General features: G+C 72.8%; 7 non-coding genes across 7 annotated transcripts; all 7 read right to left on the reverse strand.

Moving 5' to 3' along the window:
* Positions 1-2,035: 2,035 nt before the first annotated feature.
* Positions 2,036-2,154, reverse strand: LOC131830741 (5S ribosomal RNA). Its single transcript, XR_009353333.1, has one exon. It is a non-coding gene; the product is annotated as a 5S ribosomal RNA (ribosomal RNA).
* Positions 2,155-4,233: 2,079 nt separating this feature from the next.
* LOC131830888 (5S ribosomal RNA) lies at positions 4,234-4,352 on the reverse strand. The gene has a single exon (XR_009353431.1). It is a non-coding gene; the product is annotated as a 5S ribosomal RNA (ribosomal RNA).
* Positions 4,353-6,430: 2,078 nt separating this feature from the next.
* Positions 6,431-6,549, reverse strand: LOC131830900 (5S ribosomal RNA). Its single transcript, XR_009353435.1, has one exon. It is a non-coding gene; the product is annotated as a 5S ribosomal RNA (ribosomal RNA).
* Positions 6,550-8,636: 2,087 nt separating this feature from the next.
* LOC131830742 (5S ribosomal RNA) lies at positions 8,637-8,755 on the reverse strand. Its single transcript, XR_009353334.1, has one exon. It is a non-coding gene; the product is annotated as a 5S ribosomal RNA (ribosomal RNA).
* Positions 8,756-10,834: 2,079 nt separating this feature from the next.
* LOC131830913 (5S ribosomal RNA) lies at positions 10,835-10,953 on the reverse strand. The gene has a single exon (XR_009353445.1). It is a non-coding gene; the product is annotated as a 5S ribosomal RNA (ribosomal RNA).
* A 2,079-nt stretch (positions 10,954-13,032) lies between these two features.
* Positions 13,033-13,151, reverse strand: LOC131830925 (5S ribosomal RNA). Its single transcript, XR_009353457.1, has one exon. It is a non-coding gene; the product is annotated as a 5S ribosomal RNA (ribosomal RNA).
* Positions 13,152-15,231: 2,080 nt separating this feature from the next.
* Positions 15,232-15,350, reverse strand: LOC131830767 (5S ribosomal RNA). Its single transcript, XR_009353358.1, has one exon. It is a non-coding gene; the product is annotated as a 5S ribosomal RNA (ribosomal RNA).
* Between the last annotated feature and the right edge of the window lie 538 nt (positions 15,351-15,888).

The following is a 15,888-nucleotide window of genomic DNA, read 5'->3' on the forward strand; positions in this document are numbered from 1 at the left end:
GCTTCCCGGGCCCCGGCGTTAGCCACAGCTCCCCACTCAGCCTGCCCTGGGCCTGGCGCCGGCCTCCCCGCCCACCCGCCCGCCAGCCCGCCCGGGGGGCGGGGGGGGGGCGCCCAACGCCAAAGTCTGTCGGGGCACTCTCCCATCCCGGGGCTCCCCAGCCGCGCCGCCACCGCGTGCCTCCCCAGGCCGCAACCGGGGTGCGTTCTCGGCCCCCACCACCACTCCCCCCACACCCCCCGCCCCCGCCCCCGCCCCCGCCCCGCGCTCGGTGTGCTCCGCCCCCGCCACCCCCACACCACCAGCGCCCACCCAGCGCCCTAGGCCAGGCCCAGCCGGCCACCTGGCCTTCCCTCCTCTCCTCTCCTCTGCTCTCTTCTGCTCTCCTCCAGACAGCTCTGCTCAGCTGGGCTCGGCTCGGCTCGGCTCTCCCCTCCTCTCCACCCCACCTCGCTCCCAGCCCACCCGAGGCCACGAGGACACACGGGCGACGGGCGACGCCACACACCAGCCCAGAAGCGGCAGCCCCGCCCCGTGGCCCTACCTCCACCGCGCTTCCCCTGACCACCCACCCGCACCAGGCCCTGACCGAGAGACACAGACAGGCCGGCTCACCTACACGGACACACGGATTCCCAGGGAGACACAGGGACAGACACAGACGGAGGGACCTCTGCACAGACGGCAAGAACGCAGAGCCCCAGAGACAGACTCTCTAACCCGCAGACCCCCCTCAGACCCTCCACCCCCAACCCCAGCCCCCAGGCCAGACGCGGTGACCCTGACCCGCATGCGCACAGGGACCCGGTCGGAGACACGGGTGCACGCAACGCTCACACACCCACTCACGCGCACAGAAACACACACACAAACACACACACACACGCACACACACTCGGACAAGACACCACACACCCAGGAGGCTGCGGTGGCCTGCCACCTGCCCCGGGAGGGAGGGCCGGCTTGCTTGGGCCGGGCTTTGGTGTCTGCAGTCCCGTTCCGCTCCCATTCCTGCCCAGCACCCCGTCTGGCCTGGGGGCCTGCCAGGGTTTCTTCCTCTGGACTAGTCCTCTGGTGAGGGGTGAGGCGGGGGGCCGGGGCCTCTCTTGGCCCGGTGTGGGGCGCCCCCGGTCTTGCTGAGCGAGACAGCCTCGCGGTTGCCTTCGCTGTGCCTGGGAGACGCAGCGTGGAGCCGGGTGCCCACGGCTCCGGAAGCCCAGGGCGGTCGGCCATCTCGCGTCCCGGGCACCTGAGCCCGGGCGCGGGGCCCAAGGGGCCAAGGGGAGCTGGTCGGGGAGAGGGAAGGGAATGAATGCCCTTCCGGCCGGAGCGGAGCCCAGGCCCCGTGGAGAGAAGGGGTGGGGGGGGGGCCCAAGTCGCGGGGGCGCCGGGAGGGGTGTGGGGGTTGGTCGGCTGCCGGTGGGCCTGGGGGCTGGGGGCAGACCGAGGGCCTCGCTAGGGGATCCAGGGCCCAGGGCCTCGGGAGCACAGGCCCGCGGAGAGGTGGCCCAGGCCCGGGGTCGAGGCCTGCTCCTGCCTCCTGCCCCCCACACCCTCGGGCCAGCCCCCCCCCGCCCCCCCGCCTCGCCGCCCTCCTCCCACAGCCCGGCGGCCCCCACGCCCCTCCCCGCGTCCATGGCCGTGGTCCTCACCCCGGTCGCCCTTTCCCTGCCTCTGGCCCCAAAGCCCCCTTCCAAGACTGCCCCGCCCTGCCAGCAGCCCCCCAAGGCCGGCTGAGGCGCGGGTGGGCCTCGTGTCGTGCAGGCGGAAACGCTGGCTTGTGGCCGGCCGCCCGTGCAGCGGGCCGCCCTTTTTGGGGCCAGGGGCCCGCGATGCTGGGTCTGGGGTGGCCAGGGGTCAGGGGGTCAGGGGCGTGAGGGGACCGGGCTCAGGGGCTGAGGCGTTCAGGGACTGTTGGGAGGCCGCCGCGTTGGCCAGGGCGCCCAGCGGTGGCGGCCAAGGCAGAGGCAGGGGGGCCCAAGTGGGAGAGAAAAGAGGAAGGCCAAAGACAAGCGTTTGGGGGCGAAAAAAAAAAAGCCTACAGCACCCGGTATTCCCAGGCGGTCTCCCATCCAAGTACTAACCAGGCCCGACCCTGCTTAGCTTCCGAGATCAGACGAGATCGGGCGCGTTCAGGGTGGTATGGCCATAGACGCCTGCCCCTTCAGCTGGCCGCCCCAAGAGCCTGCTGCGCGCTTCCCGGGCCCCGGCGTTAGCCAGGGCTCCCCACTCAGCCTGCCCTGGGCCTGGCGCCCGCCTCCCCGCCCACCCGCCCGCCAGCCCGCCCGGGGGGCGGGGGGGGGGGGGCCCAACGCCAAAGTCTGTTGGGGCACTCTCCCATCCCGGGGCTCCCCAGCCGCGCCGCCACCGCGTGCCTCCCCAGGCCGCAACCGGGGTGCGTTCTCGGCCCCCACCACCACTCCCCCGACACCCCCCGCCCCCGCCCCCGCCCCCGCCCCGCGCTCGGTGTGCTCCGCCCCCGCCACCCCCACACCACCAGCGCCCACCCAGCGCCCTAGGCCAGGCCCAGCCGGCCACCTGGCCTTCCCTCCTCTCCTCTCCTCTGCTCTCTTCTGCTCTCCTCCAGACAGCTCTGCTCAGCTGGGCTCGGCTCGGCTCGGCTCTCCCCTCCTCTCCACCCCACCTCGCTCCCAGCCCACCCGAGGCCACGAGGACACACGGGCGACGGGCGACGCCACACACCAGCCCAGAAGCGGCAGCCCCGCCCCGTGGCCCTACCTCCACCGCGCTTCCCCTGACCACCCACCCGCACCAGGCCCTGACCGAGAGACACAGACAGGCCGGCTCACCTACACGGACACACGGATACCCAGGGAGACACAGGGACAGACACAGACGGAGGGACCTCTGCACAGACGGCAAGAACGCAGAGCCCCAGAGACAGACTCTCTAACCCGCAGACCCCCCTCAGACCCTCCACCCCCAACCCCAGCCCCCAGGCCAGACGCGGTGACCCTGACCCGCATGCGCACAGGGACCCGGTCCGAGACACGGGTGCACGCAACGCTCACACACCCACTCACGCGCACAGAAACACACACACAAACACACACACACACGCACACACACTCGGACAAGACACCACACACCCAGGAGGCTGCGGTGGCCTGCCACCTGCCCCGGGAGGGAGGGCCGGCTTGCTTGGGCCGGGCTTTGGTGTCTGCAGTCCCGTTCCGCTCCCATTCCTGCCCAGCACCCCGTCTGGCCTGGGGGCCTGCCAGGGTTTCTTCCTCTGGACTAGTCCTCTGGTGAGGGGTGAGGCGGGGGGCCGGGGCCTCTCTTGGCCCGGTGTGGGGCGCCCCCGGTCTTGCTGAGCGAGACAGCCTCGCGGTTGCCTTCGCTGTGCTTGGGAGACGCAGCGTGGAGCCGGGTGCCCACGGCTCCGGAAACCCAGGGCGGTCGGCCATCTCGCGTCCCGGGCACCTGAGCCCGGGCGCGGGGCCCAAGGGGCCAAGGGGAGCTGGTCGGGGAGAGGGAAGGGAATGAATGCCCTTCCGGCCGGAGCGGAGCCCAGGCCCCGTGGAGAGAAGGGGCGGGGTGTGGGGGGGCCCAGGTCGCGGGGGCGCCGGGAGGGGTGTGGGGGTTGGTCGGCTGCCGGTGGGCCTGGGGGCTGGGGGCAGCCCGAGGGCCTCGCTAGGGGATCCAGGGCCCAGGGCCTCGGGAGCACAGGCCCGCGGAGAGGTGGCCCAGGCCCGGGGTCGAGGCCTGCTCCTGCCTCCTGCCCCCCACACCCTCGGGCCAGCCCCCCCCCGCCCCCCCGCCTCCCCGCCCTCCTCCCACAGCCCGGCGGCCCCCACGCCCCTCCCCGCGTCCATGGCCGTGGTCCTCACCCCGGTCCCCCTTTCCCTGCCTCTGGCCCCAAAGCCCCCTTCCAAGACTGCCCCGCCCTGCCAGCAGCCCCCCAAGGCCGGCTGAGGCGCGGGTGGGCCTCGTGTCGTGCAGGCGGAAACGCTGGCTTGTGGCCGGCCGCCCGTGCAGCGGGCCGCCCTTTTTGGGGCCAGGGGCCCGCGATGCTGGGTCTGGGGTGGCCAGGGGTCAGGGGGTCAGGGGCGTGAGGGGACCGGGCTCAGGGGCTGAGGCGTTCAGGGACTGTTGGGAGGCCGCCGCGTTGGCCAGGGCGCCCAGCGGTGGCGGCCAAGGCAGAGGCAGGGGGGCCCAAGTGGGAGAGAAAAGAGGAAGGCCAAAGACAAGCGTTTGGGGGCGAAAAAAAAAAGCCTACAGCACCCGGTATTCCCAGGCGGTCTCCCATCCAAGTACTAACCAGGCCCGACCCTGCTTAGCTTCCGAGATCAGACGAGATCGGGCGCGTTCAGGGTGGTATGGCCGTAGACGCCTGCCCCTTCAGCTGCAGGCCCCAAGAGCCTGCTGCGCGCTTCCCGGGCCCCGGCGTTAGCCAGGGCTCCCCACTCAGCCTGCCCTGGGCCTGGCGCCCGCCTCCCCGCCCACCCGCCCGCCAGCCCGCCCGGGGGGCGGGGGGGGGGGGCCCAACGCCAAAGTCTGTCGGGGCACTCTCCCATCCCGGGGCTCCCCAGCCGCGCCGCCACCGCGTGCCTCCCCAGGCCGCAACCGGGGTGCGTTCTCGGCCCCCACCACCACTCCCCCGACACCCCCCGCCCCCGCCCCCGCCCCCGCCCCGCGCTCGGTGTGCTCCGCCCCCGCCACCCCCACACCACCAGCGCCCACCCAGCGCCCTAGGCCAGGCCCAGCCGGCCACCTGGCCTTCCCTCCTCTCCTCTCCTCTGCTCTCTTCTGCTCTCCTCCAGACAGCTCTGCTCAGCTGGGCTCGGCTCGGCTCGGCTCTCCCCTCCTCTCCACCCCACCTCGCTCCCAGCCCACCCGAGGCCACGAGGACACACGGGCGACGGGCGACGCCACACACCAGCCCAGAAGCGGCAGCCCCGCCCCGTGGCCCTACCTCCACCGCGCTTCCCCTGACCACCCACCCGCACCAGGCCCTGACCGAGAGACACAGACAGGCCGGCTCACCTACACGGACACACGGATACCCAGGGAGACACAGGGACAGACACAGACGGAGGGACCTCTGCACAGACGGCAAGAACGCAGAGCCCCAGAGACAGACTCTCTAACCCGCAGACCCCCCTCAGACCCTCCACCCCCAACCCCAGCCCCCAGGCCAGACGCGGTGACCCTGACCCGCATGCGCACAGGGACCCGGTCCGAGACACGGGTGCACGCAACGCTCACACACCCACTCACGCGCACAGAAACACACACACAAACACACACACACACGCACACACACTCGGACAAGACACCACACACCCAGGAGGCTGCGGTGGCCTGCCACCTGCCCCGGGAGGGAGGGCCGGCTTGCTTGGGCCGGGCTTTGGTGTCTGCAGTCCCGTTCCGCTCCCATTCCTGCCCAGCACCCCGTCTGGCCTGGGGGCCTGCCAGGGTTTCTTCCTCTGGACTAGTCCTCTGGTGAGGGGTGAGGCGGGGGGCCGGGGCCTCTCTTGGCCCGGTGTGGGGCGCCCCCGGTCTTGCTGAGCGAGACAGCCTCGCGGTTGCCTTCGCTGTGCTTGGGAGACGCAGCGTGGAGCCGGGTGCCCACGGCTCCGGAAGCCCAGGGCGGTCGGCCATCTCGCGTCCCGGGCACCTGAGCCCGGGCGCGGGGCCCAAGGGGCCAAGGGGAGCTGGTCGGGGAGAGGGAAGGGAATGAATGCCCTTCCGGCCGGAGCGGAGCCCAGGCCCCGTGGAGAAAAGGGGCGGGGGGTGGGGGGGCCCAGGTCGCGGGGGCGCCGGGAGGGGTGTGGGGGTTGGTCGGCTGCCGGTGGGCCTGGGGGCTGGGGGCAGCCCGAGGGCCTCGCTAGGGGATCCAGGGCCCAGGGCCTCGGGAGCACAGGCCCGCGGAGAGGTGGCCCAGGCCCGGGGTCGAGGCCTGCTCCTGCCTCCTGCCCCCCACACCCGCGGGCCAGCCCCCCCCCGCCCCCCCGCCTCGCCGCCCTCCTCCCACAGCCCGGCGGCCCCCACGCCCCTCCCCGCGTCCATGGCCGTGGTCCTCACCCCGGTCCCCCTTTCCCTGCCTCTGGCCCCAAAGCCCCCTTCCAAGACTGCCCCGCCCTGCCAGCAGCCCCCCAAGGCCGGCTGAGGCGCGGGTGGGCCTCGTGTCGTGCAGGCGGAAACGCTGGCTTGTGGCCGGCCGCCCGTGCAGCGGGCCGCCCTTTTTGGGGCCAGGGGCCCGCGATGCTGGGTCTGGGGTGGCCAGGGGTCAGGGGGTCAGGGGCGTGAGGGGACCGGGCTCAGGGGCTGAGGCGCTCAGGGACTGTTGGGAGGCCGCCGCGTTGGCCAGGGCGCCCAGCGGTGGCGGCCAAGGCAGAGGCAGGGGGGCCCAAGTGGGAGAGAAAAGAGGAAGGCCAAAGACAAGCGTTTGGGGGCGAAAAAAAAAAGCCTACAGCACCCGGTATTCCCAGGCGGTCTCCCATCCAAGTACTAACCAGGCCCGACCCTGCTTAGCTTCCGAGATCAGACGAGATCGGGCGCGTTCAGGGTGGTATGGCCGTAGACGCCTGCCCCTTCAGCTGCAGGCCCCAAGAGCCTGCTGCGCGCTTCCCGGGCCCCGGCGTTAGCCAGGGCTCCCCACTCAGCCTGCCCTGGGCCTGGCGCCCGCCTCCCCGCCCACACGCCCGCCAGCCCGCCCGGGGGGCGGGGGGGGGGGGGCCCAACGCCAAAGTCTGTCGGGGCACTCTCCCATCCCGGGGCTCCCCAGCCGCGCCGCCACCGCGTGCCTCCCCAGGCCGCAACCGGGGTGCGTTCTCGGCCCCCACCACCACTCCCCCCACACCCCCCGCCCCCGCCCCCGCCCCCGCCCCCGCCCCGCGCTCGGTGTGCTCCGCCCCCGCCACCCCCACACCACCAGCGCCCACCCAGCGCCCTAGGCCAGGCCCAGCCGGCCACCTGGCCTTCCCTCCTCTCCTCTCCTCTGCTCTCTTCTGCTCTCCTCCAGACAGCTCTGCTCAGCTGGGCTCGGCTCGGCTCGGCTCTCCCCTCCTCTCCACCCCACCTCGCTCCCAGCCCACCCGAGGCCACGAGGACACACGGGCGACGGGCGACGCCACACACCAGCCCAGAAGCGGCAGCCCCGCCCCGTGGCCCTACCTCCACCGCGCTTCCCCTGACCACCCACCCGCACCAGGCCCTGACCGAGAGACACAGACAGGCCGGCTCACCTACACGGACACACGGATACCCAGGGAGACACAGGGACAGACACAGACGGAGGGACCTCTGCACAGACGGCAAGAACGCAGAGCCCCAGAGACAGACTCTCTAACCCGCAGACCCCCCTCAGACCCTCCACCCCCAACCCCAGCCCCCAGGCCAGACGCGGTGACCCTGACCCGCATGCGCACAATGGACCCGGTCGGAGACACGGGTGCACGCAACGCTCACACACCCACTCACGCGCACAGAAACACACACACAAACACACACACACACGCACACACACTCGGACAAGACACCACACACCCAGGAGGCTGCGGTGGCCTGCCACCTGCCCCGGGAGGGAGGGCCGGCTTGCTTGGGCCGGGCTTTGGTGTCTGCAGTCCCTTTCCGCTCCCATTCCTGCCCAGCACCCCGTCTGGCCTGGGGGCCTGCCAGGGTTTCTTCCTCTGGACTAGTCCTCTGGTGAGGGGTGAGGCGGGGGGCCGGGGACTCTCTTGGCCCGGTGTGGGGCGCCCCCGGTCTTGCTGAGCGAGACAGCCTCGCGGTTGCCTTCGCTGTGCTTGGGAGACGCAGCGTGGAGCCGGGTGCCCACGGCTCCGGAAACCCAGGGCGGTCGGCCATCTCGCGTCCCGGGCACCTGAGCCCGGGCGCGGGGCCCAAGGGGCCAAGGGGAGCTGGTCGGGGAGAGGGAAGGGAATGAATGCCCTTCCGGCCGGAGCGGAGCCCAGGCCCCGTGGAGAGAAGGGGCGGGGGGTGGGGGGGCCCAGGTCGCGGGGGCGCCGGGAGGGGTGTGGGGGTTGGTCGGCTGCCGGTGGGCCTGGGGGCTGGGGGCAGCCCGAGGGCCTCGCTAGGGGATCCAGGGCCCAGGGCCTCCGGAGCACAGGCCCGCGGAGAGGTGGCCCAGGCCCGGGGTCGAGGCCTGCTCCTGCCTCCTGCCCCCCACACCCTCGGGCCAGCCCCCCCCCGCCCCCCTGCCTCCCCGCCCTCCTCCCACAGCCCGGCGGCCCCCACGCCCCTCCCCGCGTCCATGGCCGTGGTCCTCACCCCGGTCCCCCTTTCCCTGCCTCTGGCCCCAAAGCCCCCTTCCAAGACTGCCCCGCCCTGCCAGCAGCCCCCCAAGGCCGGCTGAGGCGCGGGTGGGCCTCGTGTCGTGCAGGCGGAAACGCTGGCTTGTGGCCGGCCGCCCGTGCAGCGGGCCGCCCTTTTTGGGGCCAGGGGCCCGCGATGCTGGGTCTGGGGTGGCCAGGGGTCAGGGGGTCAGGGGCGTGAGGGGACCGGGCTCAGGGGCTGAGGCGTTCAGGGACTGTTGGGAGGCCGCCGCGTTGGCCAGGGCGCCCAGCGGTGGCGGCCAAGGCAGAGGCAGGGGGGCCCAAGTGGGAGAGAAAAGAGGAAGGCCAAAGACAAGCGTTTGGGGGCGAAAAAAAAAAAGCCTACAGCACCCGGTATTCCCAGGCGGTCTCCCATCCAAGTACTAACCAGGCCCGACCCTGCTTAGCTTCCGAGATCAGACGAGATCGGGCGCGTTCAGGGTGGTATGGCCATAGACGCCTGCCCCTTCAGCTGGCCGCCCCAAGAGCCTGCTGCGCGCTTCCCGGGCCCCGGCGTTAGCCAGGGCTCCCCACTCAGCCTGCCCTGGGCCTGGCGCCCGCCTCCCCGCCCACCCGCCCGCCAGCCCGCCCAGGGGGCGGGGGGGGGGGGGCCCAACGCCAAAGTCTGTCGGGGCACTCTCCCATCCCGGGGCTCCCCAGCCGCGCCGCCACCGCGTGCCTCCCCAGGCCGCAACCGGGGTGCGTTCTCGGCCCCCACCACCACTCCCCCGACACCCCCCGCCCCCGCCCCCGCCCCCGCCCCGCGCTCGGTGTGCTCCGCCCCCGCCACCCCCACACCACCAGCGCCCACCCAGCGCCCTAGGCCAGGCCCAGCCGGCCACCTGGCCTTCCCTCCTCTCCTCTCCTCTGCTCTCTTCTGCTCTCCTCCAGACAGCTCTGCTCAGCTGGGCTCGGCTCGGCTCGGCTCTCCCCTCCTCTCCACCCCACCTCGCTCCCAGCCCACCCGAGGCCACGAGGACACACGGGCGACGGGCGACGCCACACACCAGCCCAGAAGCGGCAGCCCCGCCCCGTGGCCCTACCTCCACCGCGCTTCCCCTGACCACCCACCCGCACCAGGCCCTGACCGAGAGACACAGACAGGCCGGCTCACCTACACGGACACACGGATACCCAGGGAGACACAGGGACAGACACAGACGGAGGGACCTCTGCACAGACGGCAAGAACGCAGAGCCCCAGAGACAGACTCTCTAACCCGCAGACCCCCCTCAGACCCTCCACCCCCAACCCCAGCCCCCAGGCCAGACGCGGTGACCCTGACCCGCATGCGCACAGGGACCCGGTCCGAGACACGGGTGCACGCAACGCTCACACACCCACTCACGCGCACAGAAACACACACACAAACACACACACACACGCACACACACTCGGACAAGACACCACACACCCAGGAGGCTGCGGTGGCCTGCCACCTGCCCCGGGAGGGAGGGCCGGCTTGCTTGGGCCGGGCTTTGGTGTCTGCAGTCCCGTTCCGCTCCCATTCCTGCCCAGCACCCCGTCTGGCCTGGGGGCCTGCCAGGGTTTCTTCCTCTGGACTAGTCCTCTGGTGAGGGGTGAGGCGGGGGGCCGGGGCCTCTCTTGGCCCGGTGTGGGGCGCCCCCGGTCTTGCTGAGCGAGACAGCCTCGCGGTTGCCTTCGCTGTGCTTGGGAGACGCAGCGTGGAGCCGGGTGCCCACGGCTCCGGAAACCCAGGGCGGTCGGCCATCTCGCGTCCCGGGCACCTGAGCCCGGGCGCGGGGCCCAAGGGGCCAAGGGGAGCTGGTCGGGGAGAGGGAAGGGAATGAATGCCCTTCCGGCCGGAGCGGAGCCCAGGCCCCGTGGAGAGAAGGGGCGGGGGGTGGGGGGGCCCAGGTCGCGGGGGCGCCGGGAGGGGTGTGGGGGTTGGTCGGCTGCCGGTGGGCCTGGGGGCTGGGGGCAGCCCTAGGGCCTCGCTAGGGGATCCAGGGCCCAGGGCCTCGGGAGCACAGGCCCGCGGAGAGGTGGCCCAGGCCCGGGGTCGAGGCCTGCTCCTGCCTCCTGCCCCCCACACCCTCGGGCCAGCCCCCCCCCGCCCCCCCGCCTCCCCGCCCTCCTCCCACAGCCCGGCGGCCCCCACGCCCCTCCCCGCGTCCATGGCCGTGGTCCTCACCCCGGTCCCCCTTTCCCTGCCTCTGGCCCCAAAGCCCCCTTCCAAGACTGCCCCGCCCTGCCAGCAGCCCCCCAAGGCCGGCTGAGGCGCGGGTGGGCCTCGTGTCGTGCAGGCGGAAACGCTGGCTTGTGGCCGGCCGCCCGTGCAGCGGGCCGCCCTTTTTGGGGCCAGGGGCCCGCGATGCTGGGTCTGGGGTGGCCAGGGGTCAGGGGGTCAGGGGCGTGAGGGGACCGGGCTCAGGGGCTGAGGCGTTCAGGGACTGTTGGGAGGCCGCCGCGTTGGCCAGGGCGCCCAGCGGTGGCGGCCAAGGCAGAGGCAGGGGGGCCCAAGTGGGAGAGAAAAGAGGAAGGCCAAAGACAAGCGTTTGGGGGCGAAAAAAAAAAGCCTACAGCACCCGGTATTCCCAGGCGGTCTCCCATCCAAGTACTAACCAGGCCCGACCCTGCTTAGCTTCCGAGATCAGACGAGATCGGGCGCGTTCAGGGTGGTATGGCCGTAGACGCCTGCCCCTTCAGCTGGCCGCCCCAAGAGCCTGCTGCGCGCTTCCCGGGCCCCGGCGTTAGCCAGGGCTCCCCACTCAGCCTGCCCTGGGCCTGGCGCCCGCCTCCCCGCCCACCCGCCCGCCAGCCCGCCCGGGGGGCTGGGGGGGGGGGGCCCAACGCCAAAGTCTGTCGGGGCACTCTCCCATCCCGGGGCTCCCCAGCCGCGCCGCCACCGCGTGCCTCCCCAGGCCGCAACCGGGGTGCGTTCTCGGCCCCCACCACCACTCCCCCCACACCCCCCGCCCCCGCCCCCGCCCCCGCCCCGCGCTCGGTGTGCTCCGCCCCCGCCACCCCCACACCACCAGCGCCCACCCAGCGCCCTAGGCCAGGCCCAGCCGGCCACCTGGCCTTCCCTCCTCTCCTCTCCTCTGCTCTCTTCTGCTCTCCTCCAGACAGCTCTGCTCAGCTGGGCTCGGCTCGGCTCGGCTCTCCCCTCCTCTCCACCCCACCTCGCTCCCAGCCCACCCGAGGCCACGAGGACACACGGGCGACGGGCGACGCCACACACCAGCCCAGAAGCGGCAGCCCCGCCCCGTGGCCCTACCTCCACCGCGCTTCCCCTGACCACCCACCCGCACCAGGCCCTGACCGAGAGACACAGACAGGCCGGCTCACCTACACGGACACACGGATTCCCAGGGAGACACAGGGACAGACACAGACGGAGGGACCTCTGCACAGACGGCAAGAACGCAGAGCCCCAGAGACAGACTCTCTAACCCGCAGACCCCCCTCAGACCCTCCACCCCCAACCCCAGCCCCCAGGCCAGACGCGGTGACCCTGACCCGCATGCGCACAGGGACCCGGTCGGAGACACGGGTGCACGCAACGCTCACACACCCACTCACGCGCACAGAAACACACACACAAACACACACACACACGCACACACACTCGGACAAGACACCACACACCCAGGAGGCTGCGGTGGCCTGCCACCTGCCCCGGGAGGGAGGGCCGGCTTGCTTGGGCCGGCCTTTGGTGTCTGCAGTCCCGTTCCGCTCCCATTCCTGCCCAGCACCCCGTCTGGCCTGGGGGCCTGCCAGGGTTTCTTCCTCTGGACTAGTCCTCTGGTGAGGGGTGAGGCGGGGGGCCGGGGCCTTTCTTGGCCCGGTGTGGGGCGCCCCCGGTCTTGCTGAGCGAGACAGCCTCGCGGTTGCCTTCGCTGTGCTTGGGAGACGCAGCGTGGAGCCGGGTGCCCACGGCTCCGGAAACCCAGGGCGGTCGGCCATCTCGCGTCCCGGGCACCTGAGCCCGGGCGCGGGGCCCAAGGGGCCAAGGGGAGCTGGTCGGGGAGAGGGAAGGGAATGAATGCCCTTCCGGCCGTAGCGGAGCCCAGGCCCCGTGGAGAGAAGGGGCGGGGGGTGGGGGGGCCCAGGTCGCGGGGGAGCCGGGAGGGGTGTGGGGGTTGGTCGGCTGCCGGTGGGCCTGGGGGCTGGGGGCAGCCCGAGGGCCTCGCTAGGGGATCCAGGGCCCAGGGCCTCCGGAGCACAGGCCCGCGGAGAGGTGGCCCAGGCCCGGGGTCGAGGCCTGCTCCTGCCTCCTGCCCCCCACACCCTCGGGCCAGCCCCCCCCCGCCCCCCTGCCTCCCCGCCCTCCTCCCACAGCCCGGCGGCCCCCACGCCCCTCCCCGCGTCCATGGCCGTGGTCCTCACCCCGGTCCCCCTTTCCCTGCCTCTGGCCCCAAAGCCCCCTTCCAAGACTGCCCCGCCCTGCCAGCAGCCCGCCAAGGCCGGCTGAGGCGCGGGTGGGCCTCGTGTCGTGCAGGCGGAAACGCTGGCTTGTGGCCGGCCGCCCGTGCAGCGGGCCGCCCTTTTTGGGGCCAGGGGCCCGCGATGCTGGGTCTGGGGTGGCCAGGGGTCAGGGGGTCAGGGGCGTGAGGGGACCGGGCTCAGGGGCTGAGGCGTTCAGGGACTGTTGGGAGGCCGCCGCGTTGGCCAGGGCGCCGAGCGGTGGCGGCCAAGGCAGAGGCAGGGGGGCCCAAGTGGGAGAGAAAAGAGGAAGGCCAAAGACAAGCGTTTGGGGGCGAAAAAAAAAAGCCTACAGCACCCGGTATTCCCAGGCGGTCTCCCATCCAAGTACTAACCAGGCCCGACCCTGCTTAGCTTCCGAGATCAGACGAGATCGGGCGCGTTCAGGGTGGTATGGCCGTAGACGCCTGCCCCTTCAGCTGGCCGCCCCAAGAGCCTGCTGCGCGCTTCCCGGGCCCCGGCGTTAGCCAGGGCTCCCCACTCAGCCTGCCATGGGCCTGGCGCCCGCCTCCCCGCCCACCCGCCCGCCAGCCCGCCCGGGGGGCGGGGGGGGGGGGGCCCAACGCCAAAGTCTGTCGGGGCACTCTCCCATCCCGGGGCTCCCCAGCCGCGCCGCCACCGCGTGCCTCCCCAGGCCGCAACCGGGGTGCGTTCTCGGCCCCCACCACCACTCCCCCCACACCCCCCGCCCCCGCCCCCGCCCCCGCCCCGCGCTCGGTGTGCTCCGCCCCCGCCACCCCCACACCACCAGCGCCCACCCAGCGCCCTAGGCCAGGCCCAGCCGGCCACCTGGCCTTCCCTCCTCTCCTCTCCTCTGCTCTCTTCTGCTCTCCTCCAGACAGCTCTGCTCAGCTGGGCTCGGCTCGGCTCGGCTCTCCCCTCCTCTCCACCCCACCTCGCTCCCAGCCCACCCGAGGCCACGAGGACACACGGGCGACGGGCGACGCCACACACCAGCCCAGAAGCGGCAGCCCCGCCCCGTGGCCCTACCTCCACCGCGCTTCCCCTGACCACCCACCCGCACCAGGCCCTGACCGAGAGACACAGACAGGCCGGCTCACCTACACGGACACACGGATACCCAGGGAGACACAGGGACAGACACAGACGGAGGGACCTCTGCACAGACGGCAAGAACGCAGAGCCCCAGAGACAGACTCTCTAACCCGCAGACCCCCCTCAGACCCTCCACCCCCAACCCCAGCCCCCAGGCCAGACGCGGTGACCCTGACCCGCATGCGCACAGGGACCCGGTCCGAGACACGGGTGCACGCAACGCTCACACACCCACTCACGCGCACAGAAACACACACACAAACACACACACACACGCACACACACTCGGACAAGACACCACACACCCAGGAGGCTGCGGTGGCCTGCCACCTGCCCCGGGAGGGAGGGCCGGCTTGCTTGGGCCGGGCTTTGGTGTCTGCAGTCCCTTTCCGCTCCCATTCCTGCCCAGCACCCCGTCTGGCCTGGGGGCCTGCCAGGGTTTCTTCCTCTGGACTAGTCCTCTGGTGAGGGGTGAGGCGGGGGGCCGGGGACTCTCTTGGCCCGGTGTGGGGCGCCCCCGGTCTTGCTGAGCGAGACAGCCTCGCGGTTGCCTTCGCTGTGCTTGGGAGACGCAGCGTGGAGCCGGGTGCCCACGGCTCCGGAAACCCAGGGCGGTCGGCCATCTCGCGTCCCGGGCACCTGAGCCCGGGCGCGGGGCCCAAGGGGCCAAGGGGAGCTGGTCGGGGAGAGGGAAGGGAATGAATGCCCTTCCGGCCGGAGCGGAGCCCAGGCCCCGTGGAGAGAAGGGGCGGGGGGTGGGGGGGCCCAGGTCGCGGGGGCGCCGGGAGGGGTGTGGGGGTTGGTCGGCTGCCGGTGGGCCTGGGGGCTGGGGGCAGCCCGAGGGCCTCGCTAGGGGATCCAGGGCCCAGGGCCTCCGGAGCACAGGCCCGCGGAGAGGTGGCCCAGGCCCGGGGTCGAGGCCTGCTCCTGCCTCCTGCCCCCCACACCCTCGGGCCAGCCCCCCCCCGCCCCCCTGCCTCCCCGCCCTCCTCCCACAGCCCGGCGGCCCCCACGCCCCTCCCCGCGTCCATGGCCGTGGTCCTCACCCCGGTCCCCCTTTCCCTGCCTCTGGCCCCAAAGCCCCCTTCCAAGACTGCCCCGCCCTGCCAGCAGCCCCCCAAGGCCGGCTGAGGCGCGGGTGGGCCTCGTGTCGTGCAGGCGGAAACGCTGGCTTGTGGCCGGCCGCCCGTGCAGCGGGCCGCCCTTTTTGGGGCCAGGGGCCCGCGATGCTGGGTCTGGGGTGGCCAGGGGTCAGGGGGTCAGGGGCGTGAGGGGACCGGGCTCAGGGGCTGAGGCGTTCAGGGACTGTTGGGAGGCCGCCGCGTTGGCCAGGGCGCCCAGCGGTGGCGGCCAAGGCAGAGGCAGGGGGGCCCAAGTGGGAGAGAAAAGAGGAAGGCCAAAGACAAGCGTTTGGGGGCGAAAAAAAAAAAGCCTACAGCACCCGGTATTCCCAGGCGGTCTCCCATCCAAGTACTAACCAGGCCCGACCCTGCTTAGCTTCCGAGATCAGACGAGATCGGGCGCGTTGAGGGTGGTATGGCCTTAGACGCCTGCCCCTTCAGCTGGCCGCCCCAAGAGCCTGCTGCGCGCTTCCCGGGCCCCGGCGTTAGCCAGGGCTCCCCACTCAGCCTGCCCTGGGCCTGGCGCCCGCCTCCCCGCCCACCCGCCCGCCAGCCCGCCCAGGGGGCGGGGGGGGGGGGGCCCAACGCCAAAGTCTGTCGGGGCACTCTCCCATCCCGGGGCTCCCCAGCCGCGCCGCCACCGCGTGCCTCCCCAGGCCGCAACCGGGGTGCGTTCTCGGCCCCCACCACCACTCCCCCGACACCCCCCGCCCCCGCCCCCGCCCCCGCCCCGCGCTCGGTGTGCTCCGCCCCCGCCACCCCCACACCACCAGCGCCCACCCAGCGCCCTAGGCCAGGCCCAGCCGGCCACCTGGCCTTCCCTCCTCTCCTCTCCTCTGCTCTCTTCTGCTCTCCTCCAGACAGCTCTGCTCAGCTGGGCTCGGCTCGGCTCGGCTCTCCCCTCCTCTCCACCCCACCTCGCTCCCAGCCCACCCGAGGCCACGAGGACACACGGGCGACGGGCG

This window comes from Mustela lutreola, chromosome 4 (genome assembly GCF_030435805.1).
Source record: "Mustela lutreola isolate mMusLut2 chromosome 4, mMusLut2.pri, whole genome shotgun sequence".
Lineage (NCBI taxonomy): Eukaryota > Metazoa > Chordata > Mammalia > Carnivora > Mustelidae > Mustela > Mustela lutreola.